The 17,542-nt window shown below is 38.8% G+C and overlaps 1 pseudogene across 1 annotated transcript in view; it reads left to right on the plus strand.

Moving 5' to 3' along the window:
* The window catches only part of LOC306886729 (usherin-like), a 249,435-nt pseudogene that overhangs the window by 13,565 nt on the left and 218,328 nt on the right, over positions 1-17,542 (plus strand). Inside the window, exons 3-10 of the transcript in view lie at positions 1,555-1,692; positions 3,381-3,444; positions 3,595-3,885; positions 5,504-5,688; positions 9,144-9,365; positions 12,355-12,448; positions 15,932-16,127; positions 17,277-17,406. The product of the transcript in view is annotated as an usherin-like (transcript). The remainder of the gene's footprint in view (positions 1-1,554; positions 1,693-3,380; positions 3,445-3,594; positions 3,886-5,503; positions 5,689-9,143; positions 9,366-12,354; positions 12,449-15,931; positions 16,128-17,276; positions 17,407-17,542) is intronic.

The raw sequence follows: 17,542 nt of genomic DNA on the forward strand, positions 1-17,542 counted from the left end.
TACAATCACATATTTATGCTTAATATTTCACTACATAAAGAGATGTATTATTAGTGCCTGATTAATAGTTAAAAAAGTATAAAATGAACTTGAATTTAATCTTTTTCTCTATTTGCTGCCTTGGAAATCAAATCTAAGGGACGTCACTGTCAGTATTCAACTTCATTCTTTTGGTGCTATCAGCCAATCAGCATCGTCATGAGGTCATGAATGTGAATGCTAATGGATGAATTTCTCCAGGCATTTTAGGCCTCCTTGGATTGTACCTGAAAATATGTTGCTTGGTGAAACAGTAAGCTCGATGATTGATTTTGTTTGGAGCTCATTTGGTTGGCTGAAAAAAAAACTTCATTTTTTTGTGTGAAACATAAGTTGCATGATATTACTTTGTTTAGTAAATGGTTGGGTGAAAAATAGTATCACACTTTTGCTGTTTGTGCCAAATCACAACCACCTTACTCGTCTGATATTGCTTAAATATCCTATGTCATAAACACTTCATTGTATTAATTTTAACAATTTTGATGATACAAAAGGGCTTGATGATACAGTTGGAAAACAAACACACCATATTATTGTCCCAAAACAACAGTTACCAGAATGGAAGGAGGAGAGGAAATAAATGGTAGGAAAGCAACAATAGGAGCACCAGAGCTCTTTCAATAGTCTGCGGGGCTGGTAAATGGGATGAAGCACTTCAGGATTCATTTACATCACTGTGACGTTGCTTCAGATCTCAGCAGCAAGTTATTGGCCGGTTAGAGATTTCAAGAATAGCCTCTCTACAGTCTTCAATCAGCGGCCATGAAAGAGAGCAGCTTAAGGATCCTCTAGTCTAGCGCTGCCTTCATCCTTGTGGATTTTTTAGTTGATTTATTTCCATGCACCTTTTTTAAAGGAGACTGTGAAGGAACATGCAAATATGAATGTGATGAAGGGGCGTTATCTGAGAAAAGTACCCACAATCATCAGCCATAAAAAACATAAATATTAGGTCTGTTGCCTTGCAGCCTACATGACATCCTATCTGTCACAGAACCTTACCGATATGGAAATACTCTTCACAAATAACTCTCCACTTGGAGACACTCCCAACTCTAGAAGAGTTTAGTGTTAGCGTGTTGCTATGACACATGGCATACACAAATATTGGGTATAATCAGGGTGCGAAAACCAGAGGGGGGGATACTCCTGGAAACTTTTTATGAAATGTTTTTAATACGACGGAAACTGTATTTAACGTGATCACAGTTTAATAAAAACATTGTATGTTAGGCCTTTTAATTGTAAAGATTTAATTTCCACGGTTATTCAAACAACTAATAAATTATGTAGAGAAAGCGAGTAAAGAACACAACGGAGCTTTTTGAAACTCCGAATCAGTACCATTGCATCGCAAAATGATTCACTGTTTCAAAGTGTTCCAATCAAAATGATGGGGAAATCGCCAATATCTCATGTTGGCAGCCATATTGTTTTTATTATATATATTAAAGCAATTGACTGAATCATGCACTTTGTAACTCATTTTTCTTATTTCTAATGAATCCATAGATACATGACACAAGTGTGAGCTTGTTCCTGAATGGTCAAGAGGATGATGGCACAGCTTTGGACACACAAACCTTGGCAGGACCAGTTGATGACATCATCTCAGAGGGTGCTCTATGGATTGGTTCTAAAGTTCTAACGGTAATGATTTCTGTACTGCTACATTGCTCTTTCAGTTTTTATTATGCTGTTTTTATTATATATTTGATTTGACTCGCTTTTTTTTTTCAAAGCTGCAGCTATCCTCATCTAACAGTTTCACACAGTTCCCTATCACTCAAATTGAGTGTGGAAAAGGACACACTAATTTGCAGACATGTTACATTTTTCCATTATAGAAATATTCATAAGCCTGCAACTAATCATAGTTGGAGTTTATATAGGTCAAGGGTGACCATATGGCAACAAATAATCTCCTCATAAATGAGATGAGATGGGATTTCTGTAATACCCCCAGGGAATGAAATACACACGCGCACACACACACACACACACACACACACGTTTTGAATACACATCCACAAATAGCATAGACCTGCTAAAGTTTCTTTAAGTTCATTCTGCATTCATTTTAATCTTAGCTCAACATTATTGTATTTATTTGCAAAAACGACAATAATTCTGCCCAGATCTCTCAGAGGACACAGTAGATTGGTTACCAGTGCAGCTTGTTTCTCTCATTTCCTAAATGGCACAGAAGTACAAGGGAGCAATCCACTGTTCTGTATACACTCTTCAAATAGAGCATGCCTCATTTACTGTCAAACATGCACACACACAACAGCTTCACATGAAAGTTACAGTCTGTGTAATCCATTTTGCACACATTTCTAACCCTGCATCCAGAGCCCAGGAGTCTGAAATGCTTGTTTGATTCATGTGGAACTCATGTGGACAAAGCAGACGAACATCTTGCCATTGTACATTTTTGACTAGAGCATAAAAATACAAATTTTGCATAATTTATTTTCAGCATTTCTAAATTTGATGGCCATATTTAGCATATATGCATTGTGGTTTCTATAAAAATAGCTAAGCAGCACAACTGTTTACTACATTGATAATAAAGACATTTTACTTGAACACCAAATAGAATTTTAGAATGATTGCTGAAGGATTAATGTAACATTGAAGACTGGAGTAATGACAGCTGAAAATTCAGCTTTGCCATCACAGGAAAAAATTACATTTAAAAATAGTTTTTGTAAAAAAATAATTTGTAATAATGCTTTATTTCACAATACTGTTTTACTGTATTTTTGATCAAATAAATGCAATGAGTGAGTATAAAGAGACCTCTTTCAAAAATGTAAAAAAAAAAAATTCTTACAGACCCCAAAACTAAGAACGGTATTTTAAATCTATTTGATTCTTTTGAATCTGTTTGTCTGTAAGAAATGCTTTTATTATTATGTCTTGCATATGCATACAAACCCCTTATTAATTTTTGGGTTTTTTTAATGAGTGAAATACACTATACAAATACGACAATATCTCATATAAAACACAGACTCAGCACTCAAAGATGAAAAGATTTCAGGGCAAACATCCATATATGACATCTCAATCAGAGCCGGTTATTAGAACAGAAGTGATTATATCTTATCTGTTGATGTGGATGGATTTGCACGTTTAGGCTTGGATCTATGCCGCCCATCCAGCTGGTGGGATTAATGCTCACAGAGAACTGTAAATAAGCATAATAGATCCCGCAGCAAGTGTCTCTTTAACTCAAATAAAGACATAGATAAGGTAATCCACTAGTTGCTATGGATCCTGCAGACCGTCTTCAATAGCGCCCATTGACTTTCCTTTCTTTTTCTCCCCAGGGTCAAATCAATTCATTGGGAGGATGCAGGATTTTAGATTTTATCCAAAGACATTAACCAACAGGTAAGTATAAGGTCACAGGGCATTAACATCAGATGTAGCTGCAGAAGTAGTTTTTACAAAGATGTGCTATATATATTCAGAGTCCTGAAGCAAAACCAGTGTAAAAACACAGATGTGAACAATTTTAAATCATGCATTTTTGTATTTCAGAGGGATTGAAGAGGTGTACACTGGACACCTCACCTACACACCCAGTCGACATGCCGCTGCTCTGCCAGTCACCCCAGAGTGCACCCCCTAGTGGAGAGGTACTGCATTCCCAACGCAGCCAATGATACCACCCATAACAAAGTGCTCCGTCTGAACCAGGATGCTCACCCACTGCATTACATCAATGACAATGACATCGGAACCACCTGGATCTCCTCCGTCTTTCCCACTTTAGAGCTGCTGGACAAAGGAATAACCATTACTATAGATCTGGAGAATGGACTGTACCAGGTACACACCCACCAATAAGGGTTTAAGTTTAAGGAGCATCAAGACAATATACGTATGGTTTAAAGCAGTGATTCTCATGAACTGCCTTTTTTAATTATTTTGTACTGTTCCCTGAGGTCTTATAATGTTATTTTTGTAAAAGGCCACTGCTATGATTGGCTAACAGTTGTGTATATTTGACAGCGTACATTCCTCATAGATGGACGCTGCTGTGATTTAGGTTAAAAACCCATAAATACTCAGTACACATCAAACAATCTGTAATAACAGAGAAAGCAATAGTGAGCACGTAACAAAAACAGTTACTCACACTTGTGTGTTGCGACATTGCTGTCGGATCCAATATAGTAGGTACAGGATCGTCTTTTAGTTTAAATCTTTCTGAAAATCCCGTGTCGCACTGTGCCTTTTTTTGTAAACAAATTCACAGTAAAATGAAGTGAACAAAGGATCAAGTTCTTACTGACGCAGTCTGAAACTTCATTAAAAATAAAGTTCATCCACTCTTTCCTAATGTTGGGATCAGAAGGAAGGCAATGCAAAGACCATTTTTCCACTCATTTTTCCACTTTCAACTTAACTACATCCAGAGCCTTGATACATGCACAGCGTCTTGTTGTGTTCAGAGCCATCTATATCGTTTGATTTCTGCGTAATCCTGCCTTTGTCTCTTTTGTTTACATGCGCAAAACAGTGGGCGGGGCTAAGCATGCAGTGCTGTAGAAGCAGGCATTGATCTTCTTCTGCAGAGGCTGTGTTTATCCGTACTATTACATCATAGAGTGGTACATTCCACAAACTCATTTTGGTAGACTGGCTTCAATATAAGTTGTTTTTTTCAGACTAATGAGAATTTTTTTAGTTCTGAAACTTATAGGATGTTTTTATAGTACAATGACCTCTTACTGTATATATCAAAAGATCAAGGGAATTTTGGTTTCTCAGTTCATGACCCCTTTAACTATTTTGACTCCAAGGCCCCACTTTGTCTAGGACAATATTACCTCATTTTGATCCTCATGTCCTCATGGCATTTTAATTATGATAATGTTACTACAACAACATTTTAAGATTTATTGGGGGTCCCCAGAAAGGTTGCAGAGGCCTCATTTAGGCCCTGACCACCTGGTTGAAAGCCACTGGTTTAAAGTAAGCTTCAACCTGACGTTGTCTATTTGTGTGGCTGCTTTCTCAAATCCAGACACTGGGTAGCGTCTTTTCCATTTGAATACACTAAAGCCGACCTAAAGTCCTTTGTGTTTGTCTGAGTGAGTCGCCCAGTCATCCATGTGGTTAAGCCAAGCCGAGCAGAGAGTCCAGCTGTAAAGAAGTAGAGGATTTATGCAGCTCTGCCTCAGTCTCTCCTCTCAATACCAGATAAAACACACCACCACACAGACTTTGAAGTGTCCACTTAGTCAAAGCTGCAACCAGTTTCTCGACAAACTCCTCAAAATAAAGGAGTAAAGCGGTGCTTCAAGCTGTTCTTCAAAGAGCCGGCGTGCTTTAGGAGGCGGCGGAGCATTGACTGTTGCTGTGCAGATAATAGATAATCCATTGCTGTTTAGTATTTCATGCATATTTCACCCTCTGTCAATTTTGCATGCTTCCTTTACAGGTTTTCTACGTGATACTCCAGTTCCTCAATGCTCAGCCTGAAGCGGTACGCATTCAAAGGAAGACAGTTGGGAGCTCAAAATGGAAGGACTGGCAGTTCTTGGCCAAGAACTGCAGCTACTTTGGGATGGAGGATAACGGGCCTTTGGATCGTCCTGATTCTGTAAACTGTCTACAGTTGCCCAGGTAGTGTGTATACACGTACACACACACACACTCTATATGTCTGTTAGTCCATCCACAGGTGCTTCCGACTCTGATAACAGTCCTTGAACTAATGATTCCTGCCAGGTAAGCTGTATCAAAGTGGGTTGAGACAAGTTCCTTCTTTGATAAAAGCAGCGGATTGTCATTTAGTGAGCTTTTGGAGGATCTAGGAGGAGAATGGGGAGGAAAATGCTGCTCTTGGCTGCAGTCCAGCCTGCTCAGATCTGATCTCTGCTGTCCTTGGCCGCAATCAAGACAGCAGAGATACTTAACTGTTATGGACCACACAAGCACCTGGTTTCACATGCATACGAAAGAGAAAATGAGGATAGTTATTTTAATGGGTTTGGGCTGAGAGGGTTATCGTAACTGTTTATGACGATAAACTACAGTTCATGTGTCTTTATTTTTTATTTGACGGGACACATTAAACATTCATAATTATCCCTCACAAAAGGATTAGTGAAAGGCAATCATGTTTAAATGATACATTTTTCTTTGAGTCCTAATTCTACCTACAGTTATTTGAGGACTCATATTGAAGCACATTGTTTAAATGTGTAAATACATGTCTACACTAATGGTTCTTAACCAGGGGCCGGGGCCCACTAGGGGGCTTCAGCAAACTTCCAAGGGGGTTACTGGATGACATAAAGTGTCTAAATAAATAATTTTTATTAATAAAATCAGATAAAATCAAGTAATCTAACTTTGAACTACAAAAGAAAATAACAATTAGCTATTTATTTTTCCCCCTTAATAACTATATATTTGTTAATGTTCTTTAATATTCTTGAAACACAAAATGAATCGTAGTTAATTTAATATGAATAATCACAGTTTCTGTTCATAACAGTTTGAAAATGACAGGGGGCCTTACAGTCATAAAGGTTGAGAACCAATGATCTATATAACATCATACTACATTTTAAGTTGGGTCATGATGAATATATTTAAAATGTTAACTATTCATCCTGCTAAGTTTGGTCCTGCTTGGATGAACGCCATAATGGCCAGATGTTTCAACACTTTACCTGTCTGAGTATTTTAGTTTACAAACAAAGGCTTCGACCCAGTGGCATAAGGGTCTGCACTTAGACTCTTCAGACATGTCACTTCATAGCATGTGGGGAAAGAGAGGGACAGAGAGAGCACAGGTAGATGGAGAAGAGATGGGGACAAAACAATTTCTTCACACAGGTTTGTCCTGGATAAGTCTACCAGCATTAGGGCTGAAACGTACATAAACGCTCTGTGGATCTTTCTTGAGAGTGAATAATGCAGTAGGGGCTATACCTGTCCTGCCCCCTGGAAAGACCTAGAGAACTCTCTCATTCACCCCATTTATTCCTGCCCACAGAGAAATCTCCCCTTCAAACCACATATCACTAAACTATATTTTAAACCTGTATTAGTGAAATTTCCTCTCAGTAGTTCTAAGATGCAAAGAAAAGACCTTTGCTTTTCCAATTTCTTTGATGTTTGTTCATTTCAGTAGCTAGTGACACATTTCATTTTCAACCTGACAGCGTGTTACCCTGCTATGTCAAAACTTGAAAATCTCGGTCTCTTTCAATCACTCACACGCTCAAAGCTTGAGATGCAGGAACATTATTCCTTTTTCTCTTTCTTTTTTTAGTCAGTAGGATAATATAAAGGGTAAATTTTATGTTTGTAACAATTTAAAGGGGTCGTTCACCCAAAAATTAAGATACTGTCATCATTTACTCATCCTTATGTATTTTCAAAATGTAAAAAAATAAAAAAATATATAAAAGATGGGTGGATGATAATGCCGAATAAGGGCCCTTGAGAATGAATAATTAAAGGCAAGCTAAAACTCTTAGCACTTTTAAATCTCGCCTTAAAACTCATTTTTTTAGGGTAGCTGTTAATTAAACATTTGTATTACTCAAAAGAGTAATGTATTATTTTTATATTGTTTTATTTGTAGTGTTTTTGTTTTTGATCTTTTTATTGTGTATGGTTTTATCTGTTGTTGTAAAGTGCTTTGAGATCTTCATTTAAAGGCGCTATAGAAAATATAGTTGATTATTATTATTATTATTAATATCATTATGTATTTTCAAAATATGCCTGATGTCTAATTTTCGTCCAAGGAGAAATATATGAAATAATGTCATAATTTAAGACATTAAGAACTAAATGTATTTCAGGGTTTATACTTTTTGTGACTAATGAATTTATAGGATATGGTTTTTTATTTATTTCTTTTTTCATTCACAAATACCAATTTCAGCATGAAAAGTATTTTAGAACTGGTCCCACTTTATATTAGGTGGCCTTTACTACTATGTACTTACATAAAAAAATAAGTACAATGTACTTATTGTGCTCATATTGTATTGCAAGACACTTTTAAAGTTAGGGACAGGTTTGGTGGTATGGGTCGGTTTAAAGGGTTACTCCACCCCAAAATAAAATGTTTGTCATTAATCACTTTACCCCCATGTTGTTCCAAACCCATAAAAGCTTCGTTCGTCTTTGGAACACAATTTAAGATATTTTGGATGAAAACGGGAGGCGTGTGACTGTCCCATTGACTGCCAAGTAAATAACACTCTCAAGGCCCAGAAACGTATGAAAGGCATCGTCAAAATAGTCCATCTGCCATCAGTGGTTCAATCTTAACTTTACGAAGCGACGGGAATACTTTTTGTAAGAAAGTATTATAAAAGAAAATAAAAATAACGACTTTATTCAACAATTTGTCTCCTCTGCTTCAGCGTAATGCCATTTTGGAGAATATCCGCTGGATGCAATAGCGTTCTGCATTCACATCAAAGCGCAAAGAACGTAGAAGACGTATCCATGTGGTGCAGCTGACACAGAACAGCGTACGCTATTTGTGTCCAGCGGATATTCTCCAAAATGGCATTACGCTGACGCAGAGGAGACAAATTGTTGAATAAAGTCGTTATTTTTATTTTCTTTGCGTACAAAAAGTATTCTCGTCACTTCATAACAGTCAGATTGAACCACTGATGGCAGATGGACTATTTTGACGATGCTTTTCATACTTTTCTGGGCCTTGACAGTGTTATTTACTTTGCAGTCAATGGGACAGTCACAAGCCTCCTTGTTTTCATCCAACATATCTCAAATTGTGTTCCGAAGACGAACAAATCTTTTACAGGTGTGAAACAACATGGGGGTATGTGATTAATGACAAAATTTTCATTTTGTGGTGGAGTAACCCTTTAAGTACAATGTACCAACATGTATGTACACAATAAGTGCATTGTATCAAATTAATAATTTAAATGTAAGTACACAGTAGTTAAGGCCACCTAATATAAAGCTTTGCATAACCTCCTAAAATTATATTCTTTATAGAATTTTTCATGACCTTTTCAGGTCTGGAAATCACACTTGATGCTAATTTTTAAATTTGTGTCTATCTGTTGCATTAGCAACATACCTCTCTCCCGTGGAAATGTCACCTTCAGCATGCTGACACCTGAGCCGAACCTGCGACTGGGCTACAACGACTTCTACAACAGTGCCGCCCTGCAGGAGTTTGTGAGAGCCACACGTGTGAGAATCCACCTCCACGGCCAGGAGCACACCCAAGATCCCATGGTTCCTTTCCGTCATCGCTACTACGCCGTGGATGAGATCACCATCAGCGGCAGGTCCGAAACCAACAGCACCCTGACACCAGTCAACCCCAATTAGCTGTCACACGACACAATCTCCCCTTTTTGCCCCATAATTACTGTTCCCAGTAATAAAATTTGACATAATTTGTGGACTTTTTAAATTTGATTGGATTTCTGTGTTTGATGAGAAAATCAGTAGGCAGATAAGGCAGAATAATTCAGACTCTGATGAAACCAAAAGACTTTTTAGGTTCAAGACTAAGTGGAGATGGGAGACAAATTGTGTTTGCTAGTTTGACACAACTGGAGGATCGATGACATGTCTGTTATTAGTCACAGAGAGTAATGCCATGTTTAATACAGATTTTTTTCTTCCCGTTAATGGTCTTGTAATTACAGTGTGGATGCCACATTTGGAAATCACTGGCAGGAAAACTTCAGAACTTGTGTTCTTTCTCTCGGAGGCTACAGCTAATCAGTCTGAAATGTTCTTCTACGTCTCTCAAGAATGTCGAAAATGTTCTTTTGTCTCTTTAGAAGCCGAGACATGGTGTTATACCCATGTATACCTTCAGACATTAAACAGCCACTGTTCTTATGACTATGGTAATTATGTCATTATGCTGGCAGCTGTAACTTGGCTCGCTCTCGCTGTGCGAGTGTGTCTGAGTGAGTGAGAGAAGGCAGCTTTAATTAAGAGCTAGTTAAACTGGCACAGAAGAAATCGAGATTTAGAGACTGTGAAATCTCATCATCCTCTGACATTCAGAGGTGTCCCCCGTCCTCCCCGCCTTTTCTCTCTCTCTTTTTTTTCCTGTACGCCTCTCTCTTCTTTCGCTCTCTGAGACATCGCAACAGCTTCGCCGGAGAAACAAAGGCAGAGAGTAAACAGTAGTGGATTCACCCCCTTAGGGAGACTGACAGTTCAAACCCGCGAGAGGCTGAGAAGAGGATGTATGTGTTTTTGGGGACTAAAATGTGCGTAAATTCAGCCTTTGAGGTATTCTGACAGGGTGTCAAGCTGTGTCTGGGAGCATTAGTGTCAGCTTTACGCTCATACGGTAATAACCTCCAGCAATAACGACAGCCCTCTTTCTTTTCTCTCCTCCTCTCTTGTTTGCTTGTTACGTTGTTTGTTTGAGTAACGGAGGTGAAGGGTGCTGCTTTTAGAGGTAGCCGTGTAAAGATGGGTGGATGATAATGCCGAATAAGGGCCCTTGAGAATGAATAATTAAAGCAGTGACCTGCAGGTGCGTGTTCCGTCTGATGGAGACCTGTCAGGTCTGCTGTTGTACATTACGACACGCCGTTGATATTTCCACTGGCATTTATAAATGTTGAATGCGACTGTCCTATTAGCCATGCACAGAGAGAATGAAGGAATGAAAGACTGATAGAGAGATCTAGGGAATGTGAAAAGGGAAGAGGAAGATTTTGTCAGGGGCCGTTGATGTTGCTGACCCTGTTGATTTGTTGAAATCTGCTACGTATTTCAAAGTGGCCTTAAAATGGAACAGAAATCGATACATTTAGGTTTAATTAAATTAACTATACAAATTGAATTGATAATATAAATATTTTAAAATAATTTAAAGGTGACAGTTCCTGCAACTGATTTGACATCAGTCTAATTTCATGTCAACATAAGATTACAGCAAAGTTTTTTTTTTTTAATATGGTCTAAAATGGTTATTGCATGTTATTCCAACAACAACAAAAGTAAAAAAGATTGTAATATAATATAATATAAAAAATTCTTACTGCTGACATTCTGTAACTAAGCCCTTTTATTTTTCTCATGAACTCAAATCATATCAACATAATCTGCATTGTCATCATATCCTGTTCTTTGAGCTAATTCTTCGATCTCACTCTATTTCTGTTTACTGTATTAATGTAAATCCAGTTTCCGGCTTTACCTTGGGAACCAGTTCCATTAGATGTATGAGAAGAACAACGATGATGTCAGGGTTGTGGGGAGAAGGGATGAGGCAAGGACTCAGTACTGCAGAGAATGGGCTTTTATTAATAATAAAAATAAACAAAACCAACCAAAACTACCCCGTAGGGGAAAAACAGGGCAGCTGGCAGACACGACACGACATGGCACGACACGACACGGCACGACACGGCACGACACGGCACGACACGGCACGACACGGCACGACACGGCACGACACGGCACGACACGGCACGGCACGGCACGGCACGGCACGGCACGGCACGGCACGGCACGACATGGCACGGCACAGCACGGCACGGCAGGATCAGCACACGACAGGCCCAGGACTGAAAACACAAGGAGATTATAAAGGGAGCAAATGAGGAGGGTAATGAGGTAACAGGTGGGGCAAATTAACCAATAATCAGGAAACAAGGTGGGTGGGGTCAAGACAATTGACGAGAGCACATGGCACATAGAACTAAACAAGACCAGCCATGTGGTCTCAAACAAAACAAAAACACAAGCACATGGCCAGCAAAACAAAATCACTAGCCATGTGCAAAACAGGACACGAACACGCAGCTAATGAGAAGACTCATAAGCCGCGTGTTCACAAAAACCAAACATGAAAGCACGCAGTCAGTGAAAAAACACCAGCTGCGTGCAACACGGAGCAAAACAAAACAAGAAAGCACGCGGCCTAAACCGAACCGCGTGCCGAACAAAACACACACACACACACACACACAGAGGACAGAGGACAGAGGAGCGCACGGCCCGAGCGAACTCGAAATCGCACGCTCCCCAGCAAGAACAAACCTGGAGCGTGAGTGTCCGAACCCCGACACGAAACCAGAACAGAGCCTGAACAAGACAGGAGTGCCGGGATCCGAACACCATGCCCCAACATGAAACAGAGCACGCAGACAAGAGAGTTCACCAGAAAACAAGACAAGAAGGGAGTGTCAGGGCTCCGTCACAAACCCATGAATAAACTAGACCGAAGTGACAGAACCCTGACAGATGAAGGTTCTCCAGAAGGATGTGGCTTCTAATTGTGTGTCTTTGTCCCCTTAGGTGTGAGTGCCATGGCCATGCAGACAACTGTGACACTAGTGTGAGTCCGTACCGCTGCGCCTGCCTCCCAGAGAGCCACACACATGGAGCTAATGTGAGTCCCGCAGGGGAGGCCCCCTTTTAATTAACCACTTCCCTTTAATGACGTGCAAGAGTCCTCTTTAATGAACAGCATACTCAAAAATAGGCTTTAATGGAATGACAGAGAAAAAAAAAGCAGTGACAGAGGAGGAGAAAGAGGAAAACAAGAGACAGAAAGATCATTCATGCACATCTCCAGTTTCCTGATGAAAAGAGCTAGAAGTAGTGGGAAAAAGAAAGGGGAAGAAGAGAAGGAAGTGGTTTTGTGGGCAATAGTGCTCTAATCGTCCTGTCCCATCAGCCCCTGGGTTTCTTGATGATGAGTCCAGAAAAGGTAATTATATCTCACGGAAAGCTCTGATGACATAAGGCTCCAGTACTCACACGTTTCAAGAAATGCCAATGTTGGGAAGCTACTTTGAAACTGTAGTTTGCCAAGATACTCAGAATTTGAGAGAGAAAAAATAAGAGCTATAGTGGCAAAAAGGGCTTATTAAAGTGTATATACATTTTCATGAACCATTCGAATAAACTGTTCAAAGCTACGTATGAGAGAGAGCAACTTATTCAATGATTTTCTGGTGCTAAATATGAGAGAAAGGTTCATCGAGTCCAAACTGATTCATTATAATGAATCAAACCGTCTCACCATATTTGGGTGAACTGATTCAATTGAATGAATTGGTTCACTAGAATGAATCAGATTTCTAGAGAAAGGGCCTTTTTAGGCAAACCGATTCACTAAAATGAGTCATTCCTAGAGATGATAAAGAGGAACATTTAAGACAAACTAATTCAGTAGATGGGACCATTTAGAATGAACTGATTTACTTGAACGAATCAAACCTTTTGACACTACATTTGAGAAGAAAGACCATTTAGGAAAGAGTGTTTGAGTCATAGCTTCAACAAAGCTGTGTGCGCAATACAATATGACATTAAAAGCAAATATATAACATTTGATAGCATTAGACTGCCTGTTGTTGGCAAAACAAGCCACATTATTTGACAACAGTAACTGTCACACTACTGAAAAATGTAGTTGGTTTTAAACTGTAGGCCTATTTGAAGAACTGCTTTTGGCAAAATAAAAGCTTTTTCAATATTCTTCATCTTCTCCGCAGTTCATCCTATTGAGACTCTGCACTGTCCAGATTGCTGCATATAACTCTGAACATTGGGAGCAAGTCCCAGGATTAAACTTTTAAACCTGGTGTTTGGTGATTTAAATTATTCACCAGATGTCATGCATTATTCAGGGCCAGACACGACACACTCTCTCTACTGCTGCTACTGTTGTTGTTTTCACTGAAACAAACAAGGGCCACATCTAACACGTAGATGCTGAAAAGTTTGTGTGTAAATATGATAAATATGAGTTGTCTCACCGCCCTAAACGCCCCTAGACCCAAACACCTGGCTCCGAGGGGGGACTGCCGCCTGCCCCAGAGCTATCTGCTGTGTTTGCTTACTAGCTCTGAGACACAGACCTAGGCTGGCCCTACTAATGTTTGCTTCCTCGTAATATTCCAGCCAGAGCCAGTGAAAGTGTCTCATTTCTGGTCTTCAGTGCACATGGAGTGAACTGATTGTCACTCAGTGGGAACGGCAGTGTTGGAGGTCACATGTTTATGACTGCAGAACACATTAAGATACAGTATTTTTTGATGAAATTCGTAATTCGCAACTACCATGGTTCAAGGCACAGAAAGGACATAATTAAAATAGTCCATGTGTCATGGTACTCTCGTGAACACGTGCTGAAGACAGAGAATAGAAATAATTGTTGAATAAAGTTGTTATTTTGGTTTTCTTTGCGCACAAAAATATTCTCGTACCTTCATAACATTACGAATGAACCACTGATGTCACATGGACTATTTTATCGATGTCCTTTCTGTGCCTTGAACCATGGTAGTTGCGAATTATGAATTTCATCAAAAATACAGTATCTTAATTTGTTGCTGCCTATGGAGGGTCAGAAAGCTCTTGGATATCATCAATTGTGTTCTGAAGATTAACAAAGGTCTTACAGGTTTGGAACGACATGAGGGTGAGTAATCAATGACATAATTTTCATTTTTGGGTGAACTATCCCTTAAATGTCTACCTTTTGCGAACCATTTGATTTACCTGAACCACTTGAATGAAATGATAGAGTGATTGTTAGACTGATTAGAATGATTCACTGATTATTTGAGACACAAGTAATATTATTTACAATAATAAACAAATATATTTATTAAGAATATTTTAGTAGTTTTGTTTTGTGGTTTTTAATTTAATTAACTGGTGTATCGCCAATTGTGGGAGGGAATATTCTCAGCAGTCGCTCTAAATATCAGACATATTCATAATCATATCAGCATTATGAAATATTAGAGTCCCTTCCGCTATAATTACTGATTTAAAGTTATGTAACCAGCCTCAGTGCGATCCCTTCGGTCTTTTCTAGAGTGACTATAAATGATGGAGAATGCCATTTTGGCAATGCATTGCTAAAAACCTTGTGTTTTCAAACAGGCTAAAGGTTAACTGTAGGCTCGCTACTGGTGCAGCCACGCGCAGACCTTTCCTGAGGGAGCGTGAAATTAGCCATGGCATTCACAGAGGCCTTTCACACAGGATGAAGGCTCTTTCCCCACTGGAGCCCGGCTCCTCTCCACCTCACACACTGGAGACGAATACAAAACACACAATACCTTCATGTGCTGATCTCTGTCCTGCACGTTTAGTTTTATGTTTTTAAATTTGTCTATTTATTACCATATTGATCAACTTTGGATGAACACGTGTTTGGAACTGGTTCTTTATTTTTTTAAATCTAACTTTGTTTTTTTTAAGGGTAATTTATGCTTTAGTATTGCAAAACTGTTGCACTTATAGTTGCTCTCTCTGAAACTACATTCTGCAATGTGTAAAAATTCAAATCCCTGTTGCATGTTGTCAGACCCCTGATTGGCATAGAGGGCTGTAGTGGCGGGTCGTTTGTGTCTGGCTCTTCCAGTATCCAGCCTGCTGAATTTGCAATTCCCTCCGGGCTCACAGCCCACTACAGCTGCCCAAACAGCAGCCTGACACAGCGAGCCTCAGCAGTCACTGGGGAATCCTTCACTTTTTATAATACATTTTTAATCATTTCATTTGATGCCTCCCATGTTCTCAGTAATTTGTAATGACTGTTCACAAAAATCAAATACTTTGCCAGTAAAGGCTTAAAAAAATCTAATTTTTCTCCTCTTGCCTCTTTGCCTCTTTCTTTCGATTATGAGATGCTTGTTCAGTGAAAGTGTCCTATTAAAATAGTTCAGTTGTTGAAAGTCACTTATAATAAATGAGCTGATTTTGCTCTGTCTTGTACATATGGAAATATTGTGTTATTTGTGACTGTGGGGACTTTATCATTGAACCTTGAGGTCGCATCTGGATATTGCTGATAAATGTATATGTAGATGATGTATGTAGATGTGCTCTGATCTCTCACTCTCTCCAACAGTGCGAACGCTGCTCTCCTCTCTTCAATGACAAACCCTTCAGAGCTGGAGATCAGGTACAGGCGTACAACTGTCGCCCATGCCAGTGCTATGGCCACGCCTCTTCCTGTCACTACAATGCCAGCCTGGATCCTCACCCTGGAGAACACTTCAGAGGAGGCGGAGGGGTGTGTGATAACTGTACACATAATACCACAGGTAACAGCATTTAATGTTTTTTCAGAGTATGACTGTATTGTAATGTTCCTATTTGTGAAAAAGTAAAATTACATTTGGAAATGTATTAAAACCTCAGATTTTTTTTCATTGTCAGCTGTAAATTAGTTTGTTATTAAATTATATCTATTATATCGACAGACAGACAGACAGACAGACAGACAGACAGACAGACAGACAGACAGATAGATAGATAGATAGATAGATAGATAGATAGATAGATAGATAGATAGATAGATAGATAGATAGATAGATAGATAGATAGATAGATAGATAGATAGATAGACATTTATTAAAATTGCTATAATGTAAAAAAGGGACAAACTAAATACAAAGACTTTCTAAAATTTTTGTTCATTTCTCAATTTGACCTTTCTCTCGTTATGCTTATAATTTGTGAATGAAAAATTAAAATGTATTTAAATGATGATGAATTAAAAAATATATTTAATAAAATAATTTAAAAATGCAAAATAGAGTAATTCTCCCTAGTGGACTCAAATATGTCAAATTATTCAATATTACAAAAAAAATTATAATTACATTTGAGTAAATATTGTGTAACAAAAAAAAACTAAAAAAAAAATATATATATATTATCTAAAATATATTGTCTATCAGTCATCCTGTTCTCTAGATAAGCCAGTCAGTTATTGAAAAACCCATATTTGTCAACCTCTAAGACCTATTTATGTCATATATTTTATAAAATACTTTTGTATTGTTCCAATATGCCATACCTAACAGAAACCCAGATATTTTTCATTACAACAGCTGGAGAAATAGTAGTAATATAATGAAAGCATCAAAAAGCAGAGCAGAAAAAAATCGAAATAATGCATCAGAGCGAAAACAGATGGACATTTAATGAAGTAAATCAGGCCATGCTAACAGGTTCATTGTTTCATATGCTGGGCATCAGGCACAGTGGCAGGTAGGGATGAAAGAGGACATTAAAGTGGACACCTTAGAAAATTACACATCTCTCGCCGGACCTCTCCCAAGACTGCAGTTTTTTAATTTGAAATCATAGTCCTATGATATGATTGAATTTTAATAGGTTGACATCAATGTCCCCCTCCCCCACCCATTTCCTTCTACAAGCAGACTCACTGTCTTTGGGTTTTAAAGGCAGGAACTGTGAACGGTGTCAGAGTTTGTTCTACAGGGAGGTGGGTGCACTCCTGTGGGCCAAGGACGTGTGCAAACCATGTGAGTGCCACAGCGCTGGGACGTCAATGGCAGTTCAGAATGTGAGCCGGTAAGTGTAGACATGCACACAAATAGGCAGAACTGCTTGTAGTTTCAGCTAACCCATCGCTCCATCACAATCTCACCTTCCAGTTAGGCTCATCTACCATTACTCCTTCAAAAACAGCCAGAAACCTTGGATTCCT

This window comes from Barbus barbus, assembly GCF_936440315.1.
Source record: "Barbus barbus genome assembly, chromosome: 20".
Taxonomy (NCBI): domain Eukaryota; kingdom Metazoa; phylum Chordata; class Actinopteri; order Cypriniformes; family Cyprinidae; genus Barbus; species Barbus barbus.